Source organism: Camellia sinensis, chromosome 4 (assembly GCF_055761805.1).
Source record: "Camellia sinensis isolate YWXY chromosome 4, ASM5576180v1, whole genome shotgun sequence".
NCBI lineage: Eukaryota > Viridiplantae > Streptophyta > Magnoliopsida > Ericales > Theaceae > Camellia > Camellia sinensis.
This window is the reverse complement of record NC_138964.1, coordinates 194312839-194331161: the sequence shown is the minus strand read 5'-3', so window position 1 is coordinate 194331161 and position 18323 is coordinate 194312839. Positions and strand designations below refer to the sequence as shown.

The 18323-nt window shown below is 39.7% G+C and overlaps 1 pseudogene; it reads left to right on the top strand.

Moving 5' to 3' along the window:
• LOC114307618 (abscisic acid 8'-hydroxylase 4-like) overlaps nt 1-14409 on the top strand; it is a 39105-nt pseudogene extending 24696 nt beyond the window's left edge.
• Nucleotides 14410-18323: the final 3914 nt, after the last annotated feature.

The window sequence follows — 18323 nt, the reverse complement described above, 5'->3', positions numbered from 1 at the left end:
AGAATAATTCAAGTAGATATAGCAGGCAACAATTTGGACACAATGTTCATTATTAAATTTTCATATGATTCAACATTACACCACTGCAAAACAGATTTCTGTCAAATCCAATAATTGATCAAAAGTTTAAGAACACGCCAAACAGCTCACATTACAAAACCTTACCATCAAGTTAGGAAAATTTTAGTGAATCAATAGAAGCCAGATCCTCAATGTTATTACCTCCTGGACAATGTGACGAGAAAAGAACTAATTATAAACACTTAATAGGACTGCAACCAACAAATTTCCAGAGTGGTATGCCCTCTTCCAATGCAACTAACCAATTTAACTGATCATTGGAAGAGGGCTTTTTCTAATGCAACCAACCACTTTTGGATTCAACAATGGGCTTTTCTTATTGGTTGCACTTTTGGATTCTTCAATGCTTAGCCACTTACTAACATCATACTATCAGTTCAACAACTTTACTGATATATATTCAGTTCAAAAAAATAAAAACTGAAAGATAAGCTTTTACACAGACTACACTCATTCTAACAGCAATTTCAGGTTAAATGGTGGGAAAAAGAAACTCAACTCAGACTAGAATGGAATAGAATACATAACTTATCTCTCAATTCTATCCTCCTACGCATTTAGATTCAGAGCCTGAAACTACTATACCCTCCTAAACCAGATGATCCATACCCAAATTATAATATCAGTCCCCAAAAAATACAAAATCAGAATATCAGTCCCAAAATCCAAAAATCAGTTCCAAAATCAGTCCGAAATTCAAAATATACCAGTCCCGAAAATTAGTTCCAAAATCAGTCCAAAAATTAGAATATATCAGTCCCGAAAATCACAATATCAGTCCAAAAAATTAGATTGATGACAAAGAAGAAAAAGAGGAAGATGAGAGAGTGTGAGAGAGTGAGGGAAAAATCAGTCCCAATATCAATGTTGTGTTGTGTTCTGCAATGCCGAACAAGAGAATGAAATTGATGATAAAGAAGAAAGAGAGGAAAATGAGACAGTGAGAGTGAGAGTGAGAGGGAGAAGGAGAAGGAGAAGGAGAAGGAGAGGGAGAGGGAGAAGCAGAAGGAGAGGGAGAGGGAAAGAGAGATGAAGAAGAGGGAGAGAAGACATACCTTTTTTACTTCAGTTGTGCCGCTTCAAGTTGTGGAATGAGAAGACGAAGAAGACTCATTTTAGGTCAATCTTGTTTATTCACCTAAAGGTCATTAAAAAAAAAAAAAGACAGATTCAAAACGACGTCGTTTTGACAAGATATTTATTGGCGACGAAAATCATTATGTTGCCATAAATATTATTCACCTTTTAGCGACTATTTTAATTCCGTCGCCAAAAAGTCACAATTGGCGACAAACAGTTTCGTCGCCATATATTAATTTTGTCGCCAAAACTTTTTTAGCACTCCCGCGCAAAAAATTAAATTGGCGCCAACCATTTTTGGCGACCAATTGAGATATTTGTTGCTAATAATGTATTTTTTGGCGACCAACACGTATATTGTTGCCAAAAACATACAATTGGCAACTAAATTCAATTTGGATGCTAAAAAACGTCGCCAAAAATGCTTTTTGTTGTAGTGAATGCATCCCTAAGACAAGCTTTACATGTGTGTCAATGATCTCGGCACCTCTTTCAAAACTAAGTCCAGGAAAAGCAAAACATATGTTGGGAGTTAAATCACTATTTCTCATCTTGGAAAACATGCTGGGTACCAACCAGGTCTTGGCCGAGGTGTGGTCCCGATGACCACATTCAAGGAAATGAAGTCGGAAAAATCTGGGTTTCCCTTCAAGGAACATGAAGAACATAAAGAACATGAATATTAAAATCTTAACTTGTTATTACAAAATCTGAGATTTCATGAGATGAGTTCGAAAACATGGACCTGGGTACCCATACTTGGAGGTTTCAAGAAAACAAACACGAAAACATGGATCTTGATACAAACTTTCAGATCAAAACATGGTTTTATTTCAAGAATACAAGAACATCATTTTCTCTTTCTAAAACAAACTTAAAATCAATGCATGGCTCATGAATCATGCTAGATCATGCAATGTAGTTAGATGAACATAAAGAATAACAAGAGCACATCAAGATTCTAACCTCAAAGCACGGATCTAACGGTTCAAAGTGTGAAGATCAAGCTTGGAAATCTATTATCACTCTAAGAACTCTTCTTCATCTCTTCCAAGAGCTTCTCTCTCTTCCTAGAACAAGATATAACAAAATGATGTAGGTTTCTCTACTGTCAGCAGACTTAACCCTTTGTTGGGACATGTGGCAACGACCAGTTGGTTCACCTCAAAAAGGTGGCTGACTGACAAGACAAGTGCATGACAAAGTGTATCCAACAAGTAAGGTGACATGGGCACTCCTACAGGTAATGATCTCGGGTTAGGACAAGGCTTCGGCAAGTAAGGTCTTAATGATCTCAGCTAGGAAGGATAACACTTGACCCAGCTGTGCCACACCTCGGTCTAGGTCATACCAGTCTAGGAACAAGATCACTAGGTGCAAGGATCAAGGATCTAGGATGCCTAGATGATAACAACTCGGCCTAGATGATGCACACCTCGGCCTAGATGATGACATCTCGGCCAATATGCCAGGGCGAAGGTGGAGGTCAACCAAAGTGGTTCCAAGATGGTCCTAGGTGTAAGAGGTTCAAAGGTGCGACCTAGGCTCAAGATGACCTCGGCGTAACACACGCAAGCAAGGAACAAAGCATGCAAACAACACTTAGATAAAACAAACCAAAGTCTGCAAATAGGCAAGCTTATTCAAGACAAGGATCATGCAAATGCATGTAAGCATGACTAAAACAAGAGGAGGGTTGTTACAACCACGGCCACAACACCGAGGAATATGTTAACCTTAAAGACCAAGTAGAGAGCTTGATACGCCAAGGGCGCCTCAGTCGGTTCACGGAAGCCCGTCCCCAACAACGGCCAAGGACCGAACCTATTAGGGGCAACCGCCAACACACCCCTCCCTAACAACCCGTGCAACCTAACCAAGGCAATGATCAGCCCCGCCACAACCCCGAGCACAAGACAACCTTGCTCTCCCGGTCGGAGAGATCAGAGTCATTGCTGGCGAACTTTCATGCAGAGGACCATCTCGTTCGGCCTAACAAGCCGAACTCAGAAAAATCAGACAGGGCTCCGACAAAGAAGTCACGACATTGGATCGCCCCTTCAAACACCCCAAACAGTGGATGGAGTCCATCACCTTTACGGAAGCCGATTGCACAGGCATCCATTACCGTCACGACGACCCCCTTGTCATCTCTGTTCTCCTGTCCAATTACAAAGTCAGACGAGTGCTTGTCGACAACGGCAGCTCTTCACACATCATCTTCCTGAACGCCTATCGCCAGCTCAAGGTCGGGGACGAAAGTTTGTTCCCTCTCCAAACCCCGTTGGTCAGCTTCACAGGGGATTAGGTGACCTCCATAGGCTCCATCGATCTTTCCATTACCATCAGAGAATATCCACGGCAAACCCCCAAGTTACTCACTTTCCTTGTCGTCGACTGTCCCTCTGTTTATAACAGCATCCTCAACCACACAGCCTTTAACGCCTTTCAAGCTGTCACATCTACATACCATCTGGCCATGAAATTTCCTATCGACCTCGGGGTCGGCACCGTGAGGGGAGAACATATGTTAGCCAAAAAATGCTACGTCGCTTCACTCAAAGAGGTCAAGCTGAAGGAGGCCATGATCGTCGAAGGGCTCGATGTTAGAGACGAAGACGAGTTAGTCAGAGGGGAACCAGTGAAAGAACTTGTTGAAGTCCCCATCGACCCTGCCAACCTAACAAAAACAGCCATGATCGGCAGCCAACTCTCCTCCCAAGCCAAGGGCAACCTTACAGCCCTCCTAACCGAGCACAATGATGTATTTGCCTGGACCCATTCCGACATGCCGAGTATCGATCCCTCATTCATCACTCATCGTCTCAACATTGAGCCCTATTTCCGACCCTTTCGCCAGAAGCAGCGCATCTTTCATCCGGAACGCAATGCCCTTATTACTTCTGAGGTAGACAAACTACTGAAGGCATGGTTTGTCAAGAATGTAGACTACCTCAAATAGCTGTCAAATGTGGTTCTAGTCCGTAAAAACAACGATAAATGATGACTCTGCGTCGATTACTCTGACTTCAATTGAGCTTGCCCCAAAGATAGTTATCCCTTCCCCCGCATAGATTTGTTTGTCGATGCCACTGCAGAACATCAGATGCTCAGTTTCATGGACACCTTCTCCTGTTACAATCAAATTCTGATGCACCCGGCTGACTAGGAACACACCTCCTTTATCACAGATAGAGGAACTTACAACTATCGTGTCATGCCATTCGGATTAAAAAATGCCGAAGCAACTTACCAACAGTTGGTCAATGCTGTCTTTCACCATCAGATAGGTCGGAACATGGAAGTCTACGTCGATGACATGCTTATCAAGAGCAAACTCTCCTCTAATCATCTGACAGACCTGTGAGAGACCTTCAAAACCCTACGTAAGTATCAAATGAAGCTGAATCCGGAGAAATGTTCCTTCGGCGTAGGATCTAGGAAGTTCTTGGATTTTATAGTCAGTCAGCAGGGCATCGAGACCAAACCCGAAAAGATCAAGGCCCTAATAGAAATGCAGTCTCCCAAAACGGTTAAAGAGGTTCAACGGCTCACCGACAGAGTTGCTGCCCTCAATCGTTTTATTTCCCGCGCAACAGACAAGTGCTTTCTCTTTTTCAAAGTCCTTCGACAGGCCTTTAAGTGGACCACCGAATCCGAAGAGGCCTTTCAACAATTGAAGCAGTGCATGGCCAACCCCCCCATTCTCTCAGGCGCTCTCAGGCGAGACCCTCTTTCTCTACTTAGCTGTATCAAACACCGCAGTCAGTGCAACCCTTATCAGGGAGGACGGCTCAGTACAGCGTCCGGTTTATTATATTAGCCAAGCTCTGAGGGGGGCAGAACAGAACTACCCTCTGCTGTAAAAAATGGCCCTTGCCTTGGTCATAGCCTCAAGACAACTCCGACCTTATTTCCAAGCTCACTCCATAGTGGTCCTCACTAATCAACCTTTGAAGAAGGTAATGCAACAACCAGAGCTGTCCGGCAAGCTTATGCAATGGTCTGTCGAGCTCAGCCAATTTGAGATCTCTTACTAACCTCGAATAGCGATCAATGAACAGGCTGTCGCTGATTTTATCTTGGAATTCACCAATTCCACTCCAACCACGCCCTCTCTGCCAAAGCAATTCAATACTGAGGTAGAAGATCCCCATTCCTGGACCCTCAATATCGATGGATCATCCCGCAAAGAAGGTAGTGGGGCTGGTCTCATCCTCACCGCTCCCAAGGGCGGTTATTTTAAGTATGCCCTCCGTTTTCTGTTCGACGCCAGCAATAATGAAGCCAAATATGAAGCCTTGATAGCAGGTCTTTGCCTAGCCAAAGACATTGGTGTAAACCATATCCAAGTGTTCAGTGATTCCCAATTGATCGTCGGGAAGATTACGGGGGAATTCGACGCGAACGAAGACACGATGCTAGCCTACAGGGATAATGCACTCCCTCTTGTTCGCCTTTTCAATACTTTCCATATCAAACACATCCCTTGGTCAGAAAACTCCACGGCACATGAAATGGCCTAATTAGCCTCGGCCGACCAGTCAGACCTCAGCCATGGCATCCGTCTTGAATACTTAGCCCGCTCGGCTACTTCGCCAATCCAGCAGGAGGTTCACTTCCTCCAAAACGAACCTATTCCATGGGTTGTAGACATCCTTCTATTTTTGATAAGTGGGAAGTTTCCAGACGATAAACAGTAGGCCACCAAAGTCAGAGCCTGATCGTCCAATTACATCCTCATCAACGGCCTACTGTACAAACATGGATTTTCAAGCCCATACCTCAGGTGTCTCAGTTCTACTCAAGCGACCTATGTGATGAGGGAAGTCCATGAGGGCGTATGTGGTAATTATTCGGGTTCCCGGTTACTGGCCCATAAAATCCTTCACACCGGCTACTTCTGGCCTACTTTCAACCAAGATGCCGCTGAATTTGTGCTTAAGCGTGATAAATGCCAGTGCTTTGCCAACATCCCCCATGCTCCACCTACAGAACTGATTACACTCTGCAGTCCTTACCCATTCGCCAAGTGGGGCATCGACTTAGTTGGTCCATTGCCCACCGGTAGGGGCCAAACCAAGTTCACTGTAGTTGCCATTGATTACTTCACCAAATGGGTGGAAGCGGAACCCCTCGCCACAATCACTGAACGGAACACAACCAAATTCATCTGACAGTCGATCGTATGCTGATTTGGAATCACTCAAGCCATCGTCTCAGACAACGGAAAATAATTTGACAATGCCAACTTCAAGAAATTCTATGCCGAGCTCCACATTAAGCCATGTTTCTCTTCCCCAGGTCATCCCCTAGCCAATGGGCAAGTCGAAGTTACCAATCGCTCTCTTCTGAAGATCATCAAAACCAAGTTGGAAGCTGCTAAGGGACTGTGGGCTGAGGAACTACCAAACGTACTTTGGACTTATCGAACTACCGCCCAAACCCCTACTGGGGAGACCCCCTTTCGCTTAACATACGATGCTGAGGCAGTCATCCCAATGGAAATCGACCTCCCGACCCCGAGGGTTTTGCATCCGGATCCAAAACTAACAGAAGAATTGCGTCGGGCTAACTTGGACCTGATTGAAGAGCTCCGAGAGACCATTGCTGTCAGACAGGCCTCATATTAGCAGAAAATGAGAACACACTACAACCGCAAAGTCCGACAGAGAGAGTTCGCAGTGGGGGACCTAGTTTTGCGTGAAGCAACTCTTGCCACCAAAAATCACACCGAGGGCAGGCTAGTAGCCAAATGGGAAGGAGCTTACGTTGTTAAGGCTAGACCTCGCCCAAGCACTTACCGACTCCAAGACATGGAAGGCAGAGACCTCCTCATCCATGGAGTGCCGAGCACTTGAAACGTTATTTTTAGTGAAATGGTGTCTCATGTTTTTGTACCATTCTATTGTTGTATGTTCCTTTTTGTACTATTCCATTGGTGTAAACTTGTGATCAACAGGTTGTGCCTTAAATGACAATGACTTTATATCTCCATTATTTGCGTCATGATTCAATAACTTGTTAACTAAAGCCTCAGCCAGACTGAGCATGTAGAGCTCAGCCAGACTGAGTTAACTTAAGCTTCAGCCAGATTCAGCACGAGGAGCTCAACCACACCGAGTTAACTTTAGCCTCAGCGCAACTGAGCCCTCCAAGTCTTAGTCAGAACTCACATGAATAATTTGGTCGGTCTAAATCAAAGCTAGTCTCAGCTGTCGCCATACTTAGTTAAAATCCAAGTTCATGACCATCCATTTTCACTAGTCATACAAGTTAGCCTGTTTGCCCATTTTTAACATTTTTACATCATGGTTTACTTACGAAATTTCATATTACTCAATTGTTACGAAATTTCAATGTACATCATGGTTTACCCATTTTTAACATTTTCACTAGTCATCCATACAAGTCAGCCTGATTGCCCATTTTTACCATCCCAAATTTACAAATTAGAGCAATAACGACAACAACAATGCATAAGAAAACTTGTTGTTTTATTAACAAACTTGTATTTTTACACAAATTTATTACAAAAACTACCTTTATTACAAAAAAAAAACAAAAACAAAAACAAAAACAAATAGTTTTATACAGTTAATCTCCCTCGCTCAACACGAGATCTTCCTCTTCAACCCCCTCATCTAGGGGGGTTTGGGCGACGTTGTCTTCTCCTACCTTCACGAGGCTGAAGTCCATGTCGGGGAACAACTCTTGCACCTTAAACTTGAAGGTCATCCAGTCGCTGCCCCAGAACTCGCTCATCTCGTGCTTATATAAGTCAGACCGCTGGAAGCTTTGGATCACTTCCTCCTCACTCCTAACTCCAGCGGCCGCTCTCGACGGCCCAGGCCCCCTATCTTCCTCCTTCACCAAGCTACTTGCGACAGCGGCATCAATGGCCATCTGGAATTCGGCGAACCCCTTGAACTACTCCACGGCCGCCAAGCATAAGTTGGGGTACGCCGCCCTCTCAGATGCCAACTTGGCCCTTTCTTCTGCCAGAGCCTTCTCCAACTCTGCGATCCGTCGATCCGCCTCTTCTTTGTCTTTGATCGACTGGTCCTTCAATTCCTCATTGTTGGTGAGGGCCTCTTCCCACCTCTTATTGGCGGTGGTGTAGGCTTATTGGACTAGCTCTAGCTGCTTCTTCTCGCCCACCAGCTCGAACTCTAGTGACACTGCCTTGCGGCGTTCCGCTTCCAGCTCTGATTTGGTCACGAGGAGCTTAGCACCAGCTTGCTTTGTTGCATAGCTCTGCACCACCACTAATACTTCGATATTCTTTGCTCTCTGCACACACTCTAGCCCATTGGCGCACGCACTCCAAACGGCTTTCTTCCAGCCCGCTGCCTCCACCTTTAGTTTCGATAGTTGCGCCTTCACCCCTTCTAGCTGGGCCCTCAGTGGCTTTACCTCCATTTTCGTGCTCGTTGCTTTATTCATCAGGGCAACCGCCAAGGTCGCTGCCTCCATCTAGGCCGAGCAGACCCCTCTCAGAAGATCGGCCTCCGTAAACCACGCCATTAATTGCACGGCCGCATCCTCTAGCACTCCAACAAATCGGTCGACTGCTACCCTGGCTTCCCACTCTTGTTCTGCTAACCGACTTGCCAACACGTATGCGTGGTACATGGCGGTCTTTAACGCGGCACTTGTCTCTGGTTTGCTACTCCTAATCTTCCCTTCACCAGGACTGGGAGATACTTCTACCACAAGCCCCACCGTCGTCTCCGCCTGGGCACTTGGGCCCATGTCTTCTTTTGGCACTTGGGTGCTTGGAACTATATCTTCTTTTGGCACCTGGGCTCTTAGGCTCATGCCTTCTTTCGCCACTTGGGCAATTTCCCTTCCTAGCGCCTCCTCTGCACTCCCCTCCTTCATTTTCTTTAGAGCAGGGGCATCCTTACTACGCTTTGTCGTCGCCCTCTTTTTCTTCCATTTCTTTAGCATTGCCTCCAACTCTTATTTGCCCCTCTCCTTCAGCAAGTCTACTAGGGGCGGCAGTGGGGAAAAGTCGGTCAGCTCTTTGCCTCCTAACAGCTTCAGGTGAGGTCGGACTCTCTCCCTCATCACCAACTTAGGAGCAGGCCCCAGCTGAGACTCCTTATACTTTTCTACCCTGGCTAAGGTCCTCCGCCTCTCTGCCTTTCGTCTCGTTTCCAACTCCTCCAGGATGGGGTCCTCTTCCATTAGCTACGGTCCTAAACCTAAAGCATACAAAGCTGAAGGACGGACAAGGTCGTTCCACCACACATCCTCTTTCTCCCTCCACTCCTTCACCCTTTTCACCCTACCTTCTGCCTCCAGCCCCAACTTCGACTCCACCGATTTCGTGAGGACTTTCCATGTCGTGCGCACTCCCCTCCTACCATTTGCCGATACATAGAACCATCTCGGCCTCTACCCCTTCATCGACGAGGGCAACCTGGCTACTAACCCCCTGCATGCCACCTCCTGCAAAGTCACCCAGGTCTCTTGTTGACCAGACGCTTTGTAGCAAGAAACGAATTCCTCCACTGTCATCACCACCTCATCGGTCGCCTGTGGCCATGTGATCGCACAGGCCATTATAATTTTCCATGCATTGGGCATCAGCTGCCCCAGCGCCGCCTCCAGTCGGTTTAATACATCTACCACTACTTGGGGGATCAGCAACCTTAGGTCTCCCCTCAATACTTCCTCGTACATGGTGAATTCTGTCGGTCGTACATTTGACGCCCTCTCCTTAGATGTGGGCCGCCTTAACTCTATCTCCGTCGAAATTTGGTACTTCCTTCGTACCTCCTCCAACTCCTCTACCGTAAATGTAGACCTGTCGGCCTTGGTGTGCCAGTGGTCCGGCTCCACTTGGCTAATTGGCCTGGCGGGCATGATCATCGTCGTCGGGCGAGCCCACGTCGCTTACCTAGCTCCCCTCTCCTCCCTCCACTTTGCTCGGTACTGTTCCGCCAACTCCATTGCATCATCTTCTCCCATTGAGTTTAGCCTTATGGTTAGCACTTTATCTCGAGTCATTTCTCCTACGTGTCTGCATATTGTTTTAGACGTTGGCACAAGGAAGTTCGCAAAGTGTTACAGAGGCGTGTCACACGAAACAAATGAGTTCACTTCTGGGATGTGTTGGTTTTTTGCGATAAGGTAAGTAAAGCGAATAACTCCAAATGCCCACGGTTTGCCTATATTCCAAGGGTCGAGATTAAATTTTGCCAGTTTGAAAATTTTCAAAAACTTCCGCCCCCGCCTTTTCAACGCCCTATATTACCCTATCATTTCGCTTCTTGCTGACGCATAACCTCCTCTATTGCAGGATTACACCACGTGTATGACCACGATCCACTACCCTCTTCCCCTACCCTGTCTATTTCACTTCACATCACCACGTGCCCCGCTACTTCTCGAGCCCCGCGCGCCGCCATTTCCTCCTCACTCGGTCACCCTTCGCGGTCGGCTCTCCTCCTCGTCAGCCTCCTTACTCGGTCACCCTTTGCGGTTAACCTTCCTCCACATCGACCTCCTCACTCAGTCACCCTTCGCGGTCGGCCCTCCTCCCAGTCAGCCTCCTTACTCGGTCACCCTTCGCGGTTGGCCCTCCTCCACGTCGGCCTCCTCACTTGGTCACCCTTCGCGCTCAACCCTCCTCCACGTTGGCCTCTTTACTCGGTCACCCTTCACGGTCGGCCCTCCTCCCCGTCAGCCTCTTCACTCGGTCACCCTTCGCGGTCGGCCCTCCTCCACGTCGGCCTTTTCACTAGGTCACCCTTCGCGGTCGGCCCTCCTCCACATCGGCCTCTTTACTCGGTCATCCTTCGCGGTCGACCCACCTCCCGGTTGATCTTCTCTCACTCGACCACCCACAACCCCTGTCTTCTTCCTTATTCCCTTTGTTGGACTGAAGCTGCACTCGGGAATTGAGGACTACTGACATAGGTGGACCCATAGAGACTTTTGGCCCACCACTTAAAGCCCAACATCATTGCAACTCAACGTTGCACCAAGAACCAAAGACATCTAAACACCTGTCAAGAGAAGAACCAGCCACATAAATAGACAAAGATTCTGCAGAGTTATTGCAACCACACATCAGCCATTAATGCGGTTCCCGCAACATTTAATACGATAACCTCTTCACGTCAAAACAGAACGACCTCACCATGAACAAGGCAAGCTAGAACATAGACTTTCGGCCAACATGACAGGTCGAAGTGGGTAAGGATATAATGAACAAATGATATAAGCAGGATTTTAAGATAAAAAGAAGGTTAAGTTCTTTATCACCATCCTATCTTTATATTCCATTAGTCTCTCTTCTCTAACTTGCTTGTCAGAGGGTTCGCTAGGGGACTCCCGTTTCCCGTTGGACTCTTGTGCAGGTTTCTCAGTGAGCCCAGCGATCGAACAACTGTGTGGGAGGCGTGGATCAACCCGACCCGTTCCTCAAGGACAAGTAGTAACATCAGAAATATTTCTCAGGGGTCTTGATTCCAAAAGGTTGGAAAGTTTTGCCTTTGTTTCGGATCATTCATCAGAATCCAAATTTCTTCATAGATCCAGAAAATTTAATCCTTCAAGATTTGAGGTATGACACTGTTTCACAACCTAATTATTATTAGTTACGTAATTAATTGACTATACTTACAATTTGAGTATCAGGAAGTCTATAGAACCAATAAATAATTCAAAAATTTGTTAAGAATTTTAGATCTATAGTTCCTATTGTGGAATAGTAAATCTTAATCATAGATATTAAATTATGGAGTTTTTTTTTAGCTACGTTTGGTTTAGTCGTGATTTAAGAGTGGAATTGTGAGTTGAATTTTGAAAAGAGAAAATTTGTTTCGTTATGAGTTTTGAAAAGAATTTTGAGTTTTGAATTTTGAAAAGAGTTTTGAGTTATATTTTGAGTTTTGAGTTGTATTTTCAAATTTTTTGGATTTATTTTTTTAAATATTTAAAAATGTTTAATACAATTTTATTTTTTTATTTTTAATATTTTTTATTTTATTTTTTAAATATTTTAATTTTTGTAATATTTTAAACTTAAAACACAACTCCACTCAAATCATAACCAAGCACATAACTCAAAACTCAATTAAAAAAAATCTTTTCAAAACTCATAACCAAACTTTTATCGAAACTCTTTTCAAAATTCTTTTAAAAATATTCAAAAAATATTTTTTATTTTGTTTTTTAAAATTATTTGTTATTTTATATTTTTTCTAATTTTGCAAAGAGTTTTAAGTTGTATTTTGAGTTTTGAGTTTTCGAATTTTGAGGTTTATTTTTAAAATTTTTGGATTTATTTTTTTAAATATTTAAAAATGTTTAATAAAGTTTTTATTTTTTATTTTAAATATTTTTTATTATTTTAAATATTTTATTAAACTCAAAACACAACTTCACACTCAAATAATTAAACACATAACTCAAAATTCAATTCAAAAACTATTTTCAAAACTCATAACTAAATACATAATTCAAAAACTCTTTTTAAAATTCATACCCAAACTCTTATTGAAACTCTTTTTAAAATACTATTAAAAAAAATTTAAAAATATTTTTTATTCTGTTCTTTAAAATTATTTCTTATTTTATATTTTTTTGAAAAAATATTTTTTCAAAAAATATTTTGTTTATTTTTATTTTTGAAGAAAAATATATATATATATATATTTTCAAAAAATAATTTTTGTTATTTTCTTAAGTGTTGGCCAAATAATTCGTTATGATTTAGCTATATATGATGATCGAAATTTTTTAAAATTTTTAAAAAATTAATTATTTAAAAAAAGTAAACAAATTTAAAATATTAAAAAAATATTTATAAAATAAAATATTTAAAATAAAAATTATATATTTCGAATAAAATAACACTTTTTTATATTTTTTAAAAAATTAAAAAAATACAGCGCACAAATGTATGAAATACAGTGCACATTAAAATAAAAGGTAAATTATACTGACACCCCTTGAGGTTTATGTTTATTATAGTTCACCCCGTCACATTTAGAAAATTACACTGACCCCCCCTGTTAATTTAATTTTATATATGATGATCATTACGATGAGGGGGGGAACTGTTACGAAACTTTAAACCTCAGGGGGCAATCTGTAATGAAACTTTATACCTCAGGGAGGGGTGTGTAATTTCCAAAAGATGAGGGGAGAAACTGCAATTAACATAAACCTCAGGGGTGTCAATGTAACTTACCCTAAAATAAATAAATAAATATTTACAATATAAAATATTTACCCTAAAAAAATAAAATAAAGGAAATTTTTAAATATTTTAAAAAAATAAATCCGATTTTTTTTTTTTTAAAATACAACTCAAAACTCATAACTAAACAAATTCTTTTTTCAAAACTCAAATCTTAATATACAACTCTACACTCAAAATCATCATTCTAAAAATAATTTTAAAATACAAAATAAAAAATATATATATATATTTTTTTTTTTAAATAGAGTTTTGAAAAGAGTTTGGTTATGAGTTTTGAATTGTATGTTTGATTACAAGTTTTGAAAATAGTTTTTTTTTATTGGAATCATGATTCTAAAATAGAACCAGAAGCAGGCTTTAATTTTATTTTTATGATTTATTTATTCATTTGTGCCATTTGGCAATGGAGTACATTCATGTCCAGGGAATGAAGTTGCCAAGCTAGAAATTCCTTGTTTTCATCCATCATCTTGTCAACAAATTCAGGTATGTGGGGGTGGGCTTGAATAAATTTGAAAATAAAAATAATAATAATAAATTTAAGATGATAGCTTAAGAATATATGGAGGATTTCATGTTTTTTAACACTTGACACTACAGAAAATGAAATTGAACGAAAAGCATTTTTCACAATTAACAAGAAAATATACTATTTGAAAAGAAAATGTTTCTTTGAAAAATGTTTTCCACATTAAAATCTTATCAGGTTTCTACACTACCATTACCGTCACCACTAATATAATCACTATTACATTAATTTTTAGGTTAAAACTATTTTTTGTAAAATAGATTTTACCAAAACAAATGGAGTGTATTTGACTTCGGGATAATTTTTCTGGGGATAGAATGTATGTGTTAATTGGGTTGAAACCAATATTTATTGGATAGTTCCCTATGTGCTAGTTTTGAATTGAAATTGAATTTATTGCAGGTGGGAAGTAGTAGGTCCAAAGAATGGTGTGGAGTATGATCCATTTCCAGTCCCAAAGAAGGGTCTCCCTACCAAGTTTCTCAAAGACTCCTGATCTTCCCTTCTCTCTCTCTCTCTCTCTCTCTCTCTCTCTCTCTCTCACCTTTTTTTCTTAAAACATTTTAGAGCCTCTGGTTTGCTTCTAATGCTGTTTTATAATTCAAAAAGTGAACAATAAGGAACGAAAAGTGGGTTTGGTTTGATTTTTAGAATTTTTTTTAAATTAAAAAAATGCTAAAAACTAATGAAAATAATGAAAGAATGATGAGAAATTATGTCTTGAATTGAACTAAAATTTTCCAATATCTTCATCATTCTTTTTGTCATTGTATTTCTACGGTAACCAAACAGGGGATAATGATTTTGTATGTAATTTATTTATTTTTTACTTTCTCTAAACAAATTCATATACCAATGCTCCCCTTTCACACCTCATAAGATATACTTGGCAGTGGAACAATGACAACAATTTTTTTTAATGACACGAAACTTCGATTCACAATATGATTTAGAAAAAAAAATTTAAAATAAATTTGAGATGCGCATAAAAATCAATAAAATATAAGTATTGGTTAATCCCGAATGTTTTCTACTTGTAAAAGTTGAACATAAAAACGTGTAAAAAAGTAGAGAGATAATGTAATTCAAAATAGATTAAAAATCAAATTTTGACTTTTAACCATGTTCCCAAATTGGCCCTAAATCTCTTATGTTCAACACCTTAACTACTACGGGCCATCATAATCCTCTGCTCTTTTAACCGGTCCAAATCCATATTTGAGACGGGCTCACTTGGCTCGAATAATGCTTGGACTATGCCTAAGTCCAAGTCCTGAAGCCCAACTTAGGTGATTGGCCCCATGAGAGATGACTTGCCAACTCGATGTATGATCTTGACAAGAAATTGAAAAAAGAAAAGAAAAAACTCAAAAAGTAAACTCAAATGAACTTAGTAAGAGAAACATGTTGGACTTAACGAATAGGCAAACTTGACATGGCTCAACCTCCTGCTAACCCTTATTAACCACCATGCCAACTATTAGAGTTATAGATGTCGATTGATCACTACCATGGAGGTCCCATGTTATCATTTTTGTCTCATCTATTAATACTAGATCTCAAGGTATTAAAAAGGTCACGAATTCAACTTCTATTTTTACTATTAGCCTCCCTCACTATTTGGTGGATCACAATGGAAAATTTGGTGTCTAATTGATTGAGTATATCTATCCTTTCATTTATATATCTATCCATTGTATTTTTATATTTGAATTGGTGTAAATTGTCACTTCTTTTAAAAATAATAATAATAATTTCGGGTAATTGCCTATTTTTTCTTGGCTCATATAACTGCTCAAATTAAATTTAAATCTTATACATTTTATAATTTTAATAATACACTCATCGAATGTGTGTATACTACAAAAGCCTTGTTTGATAGAGCTGTGGGAAAGTGATTGTAAATTATAGCTTATAATTGTGAACATAAGCTGGTAACCTGTATGGTGCAGCTGTGTGATTATAGATTTAAGCAGCAGAGTAATGTTTGGTAAATAAGTTGTAAAATAACTTTTTACTGTGTAATTAACATTTTTGTCCTTATGAACATAAAAATTATAATTTTGTCATTTTCTTCACTTTAAATTTTGAAAAAGTTATTTCATTTTTGGAAGTTGATATTAGTACCTAATTTGGTACATTTTTCCATTACCTTATTTTATTTTTATATTTTTTTTGTAAAAAAAAAATATTGAGTGCACAAGGGAACAAGAAAATGTCATTGCAATAAAAATATAATAAATTACTATTAAAACAATAAAAATAAAACTTCCTAGATATTTAAAGAACTCCTAATTTCATTTGCAAATTGACATACAAATATTATGTCTCCTCACTTCCATCTCGTTGTCATCACTTGCAACATCATTTCCATGACGTGTTTGTTGAGACGAAGATCCTTCCTCTTCATTAGGCACATAATTCGTGAATCTATCATAAGAGTCAAATGCAATATTGCGGAATTGACATCGTCGGATGAAATTATGAATTGCCATTGTTGCACGAACAAGTTTGACTTGGGTCGGCCACTTGGTGGGATATCCTTTATCATCGGTCATCTTACTTTCCAAACCCCAAACGTTCTTTCTATTACACTTCTAAGTGATGAATGTGCTTGGTTGAATTTTTTTTGTGCATTTTAAGGGGGTTGGCCATGTTTAAATTGAGCTATATGGTATCTCTCTTCTTTGTAAGGTCCAAGATATCCTTTCATGTTTGTATACCCAGCATCCACCAAATAAAACTCATCTATTTCAAAATTCCAAAATGAAATTAAAGTAAGCAATTAGAAATGTAAAAATAAATATGAAGATGTGAGTGCAGTGCATATACTGTAGCAATCAAATATAAAATAGTTACCTCCTTCTGGTTTTGGAAAGTTATAACTAGGATTCCTAATTATATTTAAGAAGACCCGAGTATCATGTGCACTTCCTTCCCATCCTGGCAAGCAAAATGTGAAACACATATCGAAGTCACATGCGGCCATTATGTTTTGAGTCGCATACCCCTTTCTACCTATTAAATGAGGTTGCTTATCTGGAGATATATATGCTTTGATGTGTGTTCCGTCAATTGCTCCAATACAATCCTATTACAAAATTGAGAATAAAAATATATTTATTCATTATTAGAAATATCCTAACGACATTAATTATATGTAACACCCAAGTTCTACTTGTAGTTAATTATTATCTTGAAATGACAATAGTATCTGCGATTGCTTCTAATATATTAATGCACACCATTTCTCAATTGAGGCATTACCCAATCAATAGACATCATTGTAACAACTTTTAACACCAGCTTGAAGTATTTTTAAATTGTCTCTCTGGAATGTTGAAATCTTTCTTGAACATTTCTGTTTCGAATGTCACCGCCAACAATATACAAAAAAAAAATTGCAACCTGCTCCTGAATCGAGACTTTTCGTCTAGTTTAAATGCCATAGTTATTCTGTAAAAAATCACACAATTGATAAAATACCTCTCTTTCCATTTGAAAATTTTCAAATATTCTTATTCGATTCCCTTCATGTAATTCGACCATCCACTTCCACCCTGTTAGAGAAGATGCCTTACATGGTTCTTTTATCAAATAATTTGTCGCATATGTGATTGCAACTGTTGCCGCTGTTGCTAAGAGCATATTATTATTTTGTTGAGTTTGCGATGTGTTGCCTTCATCCTCATCTTCAGCATCTTCATCATCATGATCATCATTCTATTCATCGTCACCATTGTTACTTATCTCCAAAATACCTAGTCATTTAAAGACTTCTTATTTACTATTACAATAATGAAATTAACACACAATAGTACAATAATGAGAAAGAAATAAAAGCTTAGGAAAGCCATCCACCCTCAACACAACATAACTCATAGTATTGTAGGTTTCCAATAAAATAAATTGAAATATTTACCATGGTATTTTTTTTTTCTTTCTTAACAACTCTTAGTGATCTCAAGGACTTATAGTACTTACTGACTAATGCAAAATTTCATACTTTCATAACATAATCAAAGTGATCTAAAACAACAAAATGGATTTACTCATACAGAAGTAACAAACTTAATAACACTCAAAACATAGATTTAACAAACCTCCTGAGATTTTGATCAGAGGGTGTCACAAGCACATATAAGATCAAAATAAAAAGGAAAAAAAACCTCAGATGTTTGGACCAAGTTCTGTTTAGTAATATAGCAAACATTCAATGTTGCTAAATCTATAGATAGTGTAAATGAAGAACAAAATATCATTTTGTAAGGGGTAAAAAAGTAAGGAATAATGAAATATTGAACCATCTTTGTAAAATGAGAACAACATCCAAGTCAAGGCACTAATTAATCACTTCAGCAACCCTACAAGTGGTCAGACTGACCTGGAACCAAGTGGTCAAAAACATAC